Source organism: Nannobrachium achirus (genome assembly GCF_963921795.1).
Source record: "Nannobrachium achirus genome assembly, chromosome: 3".
Classification (NCBI taxonomy): Eukaryota; Metazoa; Chordata; class Actinopteri; order Myctophiformes; family Myctophidae; genus Nannobrachium; species Nannobrachium achirus.
In genome coordinates, this window is record NC_137812.1 from 17,709,983 (window position 1) to 17,714,806 (window position 4,824).

Below are 4,824 nucleotides of genomic sequence, written 5' to 3' on the forward strand. Positions count from 1 at the left end.
TGAAAAATAGCAGATCTACAAGCTCACAGCGCGGCACCGAGTGCCGCGCTGCGAGCTTGTAGATCTGCTATTTTTGAAAAATCGTGAAAATTAGAATTTTTACCCGATTCTATAAGTGTCTTTTGAATCCTTCCAAGATTTTTTGAAAAACGTATGTTTCTATATGTCAGCAATCTTCGTCAAAGAAAACGTCCTTTTCACTCAACTGGAGCTCAGTTAGTCTGTTCTTGAGAGACTACTATGTCAGTGGTTCTCAAACCTTTTCATGTGAAGGACCCCCAAAATTATATGTATTTGGCCACGGATCCCCATCTCAAAATATTTAGTTCCAGGGACCACCCCCAGAAGCAAAATTTGAGTTACAAACGTTCGCTTTAAAAATACATAATATTCAAAGATTTGCACATATTTTCACAACTTTTCAAAAAATAGCAGATCTACAAGCTCGCAGCGCGGCACTCGGTGCCGCGCTGTGAGCTTGTATATCTGCTATTTTTCCACTGGTTAAAGCATTCAATAATTCTAGGCCTACTGATTGACCCTTCAACTTGTGCTTTTGTTTTGTTGTCAGGCCATCAGTCTACTGTACATATTCTTCTGGCATCATTTTTCTTTTGAGTTGCACTGAATTGAGCAGCAGTGTATCATAACATACACAGTAAAGTCCTCAGGGTTCATTTACTGTTCCATTTGTACATTCTCTGAGTTACAAATGGGATCAATTGGCTCTGAGGATTTCACTTGGTGCTCATGTAAGGGGATGAACAAGCCTGCTGAAAATGAATGAAAGTCTGACCTGTTTTTTTCATGCAATAAAACAATGTGCACATGATTAACTCTTGTGTCATTTGTTTTTATCAGTGCATATTTGATATTATAGCAGGGGCCTTCAACGTTTTCAGGCCAAGCTTGGTCTGAAAGTCTCTCTCTCGACTAAGGGGCCCTTAGTCGAGAGAGAGATGAAGCAGGGACCCCCACAACCTTTTCGGAGATTCCATATAGTTTCATTGTTTGACAGCACAATTATCTGTGTATTTTGGATTCATGTCAATTTGTGTTTTCAGATATTTAACCACTTGAGCCGTCGTTACCTAATATACTTGACCTTTTACTCTGTACTTAGTCTGCTCTTTTTACCCTCTACACCAAACCTCTTTGCCGAAAATAGCCGATCTACAAGCTCCCAACGCCTCGCAGATCTGCTATTTTTGGCTACAGTTCTCAGAATATGGAATATTAAGTTGTTAATATAAAAAGGACTGGAAGATTTGGAGGACCCCTTGTAGTAACTCTGAAGACCCCCTAGGGGTCCCGGACCCCCTGTTGAAGACCCCTATATTAAAGTAAAACTTTTGGACAAGGAAACCAAAGTTGTCCTTTAATATGGATTTAAATTCATTGTTACCAGTGTGACACTAAAGCACTACATATTGTTAATGCCATAGTTTGTTTAACCGATACTTTTATTTAAATAAATATTAAAGAATAAAACATACCTATTTTGGGCATGTCATTATACTGTCGAATTAAAAAAAAGAATAAAAGAAAATACTGTAGACCATCTACAAGCTGTGATGAAAAAGTATAAAAGAATAGAATTGGTTAATACGCAGAGAAAGAAAATAATAGTGGTATGGTGATTTTCTTATCTCAAAAGAGTGACAAAAGACATCTGACCTGTTTCATTGAGTTTATTATCAATCCTCAAACACATACTTAAACACGCCCGCCCGCACGCATACACACACACACACACACACACACACACACACACAGTCACACACACACACACACACACACACACACACACACACACACACAGAGCATACACCCATACTTGCACACAGATGAAGCTATACAGTACACCTCCTGTTTCTTTGATGGAAACATAAATGTAATTAACACACAGTCTCAATCAAACGTATGTCATGTTGCATCATGTCACATACACTTGACCCCCAGCCTCGGGTCTCTACCATCCATCCCTGTCACTCACTTTCCATCGAGAGTTGTGTCCTGTAGGTAACTTTGTCTTTAAATATACCAAGATAAAATAAAAAAATAAGACTTATGTTATTGAAATGCAACAATGGACAAAGAGAGGGAGATTTTCTTGTTCCAAGGGAAGGTTTGTATTTGCATGATGTGGATCAATTGACTGTAAGCAGTCCAGGGACGAACGCCAAACTAACCTTGTTTTATTTTTATATTTTTGTTTTGTTCAACTCGACAGGAGGACGCAAGCAGGATTTTGCTTTCAGAGATGTTTAGGGAAGAAGAAGTATACCCCACACATCAGTCTTCAAAATGCAAAACTAGTTTAATGGGAGACGGATCATTTTGCTCTCAACCCAGCTCAGAACACATGGTGTTGCAACATGTTGTGAGCTTGTCGATCAGCAATTTTCAGCAAAAGCTTTCCCCACAATAACACAAAGCAGAAAATACACTTGTATAGAGCCCTGAGGGACTCCGGTAAACATTATACGGTTTAAGTGGTTAACTAAACTATGCCACCTGAAAGCTTTAAAGTCGCCTTTTAAATTATATTTTTGAATTTCCATTTCTACTAAGCAGTAAGCTATATGCTTCGCTTCGGCTAATTTGATTCACAGTAGGACAAACGTATGCGACTGCAGTGCAAGGACAAAACAGAAGTGGGGGAGGCGGATATCCGCTGTGGTTTATTTTTTGCATTTTATGTGTGGCATAGCATAAGTGCTTGAAAATGATGGGAGCAGTGCCTGGCGGAGGTTTCCGTAACAAAAATGATGCGTTTCCCTTTCAACTCTGTATTTGCATTTAAAGACAGTGTGCAGGAGTCTTTCTTCTACCTTGTTCGGCCCTTTGACTTCTCCAACCCACCTGTCATACTGTGCAAAAGTCTTGCTCGTTTAAAAAGACATTTAGGGTAAAATGTAAGATGGAAAAACATTTGGATAAAAAATAAATGTCCTTGCGGTCACGGTGTGCTTAATTTATACCATGTAATTGAAACTGCCTCAAAACTGGATGCACAATTTGCTAAAATAAAGTGCTCCTTCTAGTTTTCAAGTAGGCTATGGGCTGTTTGTGTCCTTTACATGGCAAAAAGGTGGGACACCCAGGTGTGCATGATTTGTAATGTCACCCTCTTGCTCATGTCTGCTGAGCACACAACGCATTGTGACAGGTTGTGAGCTTAATACGGTATTTTCAGAGCTGGAAAACATCATAGGTCAGAGTCAATATTAAGCATAAGCCTGTCATAGTTATGACTGTTAGTTTCAAAGTGGGGTCCCCTGAGCCAAATGGGTAGTTTTAATGTAATTATAATTCAATTCACTTGAAATTGGGTCAGAAAATGTGTTAATACAGCATCACAATCAACATTGTCTATTATAAAGCAGATATACAGGTGCACATGCAGCAAGCTTGTAAATCTGCTATTTTTGACCATTTGACCAAGATAATTTGCGACACAACTCTTCTGGGGTCCCTGGCACAAAATATTTAGGTTTTTATTTGTAGTCCTCGAGTCAATGTTGAGGACCAACACAGGTGTTCTGATCGATTGGCGTAGAACATTTAGTTCTGTGCCAATCAGACAAATTGAAACACCCGTGTTGGTCCTCAACATGGCCGTTTAGGACTACAAATGAAACCCATGAATACATATCATTTTAGGGGTCCTTGACTTGAAAGTGTTTGAGGAAATGGCCTAATTACCTCACTAATCAGTGTGTTTGATAGATGACATAAGTCCATTCCCAGCACTGAAGTAGGGAAGGGTTAACTGAAGGGTAATTACCCCTTTAAGACCTGGAAAGCATCTATGTCATTTCACATCTTAAACCACTTTAACCAACATTTTATACTTTAGCTATTGAGAAATAGCAGATATACAAGCTCACATATCTGCTATTTTTGGAACATTTGTGCAAATCTTTGAATATACAGTATATTATTTTAACGTGAATTTTTGGCTTCAGGGGGGGGTCTCTGGAAGAACATACTTTGAGATGGGGGTCCATGGCCGAATACATATCATTTTGGGGTTCCTCGACATGAAAATGTGAGAGCACCACTTATATAGAAGGATATAGAATATTCAGAAAACTGTTTTAACTGATTTAGTAGACATTTAGAAGACATTTTTAGAATGGTTCTCAGGTCTTAATGGGTTGACATAACGTGGGTTTGAAAGCTAAATGAAGACCTGATGTATAACACCTCATAACACCTCATATGTTTTTCCAAACCTTTATTTCAAACGCATGACGCTGTCGGGCAGAAACCTTGTAGCCTACTGATGTTTTGAACTTTCATAAACGAATGTATACTTTGTCATATTGACAGTGGCACACAACAGTAGGGAAAAATAGCCAATCTACAAATCCAAAAGAGTGACACAAGACTGAAAGTTTCAAGTGTCTCTGTGAGGGTTTTATGACCAATTAAAAAAAGGCTTGTGAATAAATAAACAACTACATAATGTAGGATCCATTGGAACCATAGACTGTAATAAAAGTGACGCCAGTGGTTTCTAAAGACCGTAAATGAAGCTTATTTTACAGCGATTTCAAATTTACCATCTTTCTAGATACGGTCCAGAAATGCAACCGGAAATTAATCAAATGAATGCTATTGGCTGTCAACCGCAGTGAGGGCGGGTCTTCGGTTGGTAGAACCAGTAGAAAGCCTAGAAACATAGCCTACTTTATCATTCATTTTAAAATGAATGGGACCATAATAACTAATAAGTGTTTATGAAAAGTTTTACTAAGATAATAAAATCAAGTGTGAAGTTTGCCCCAAAACCTCATTGAATTGCATTGAGATAAT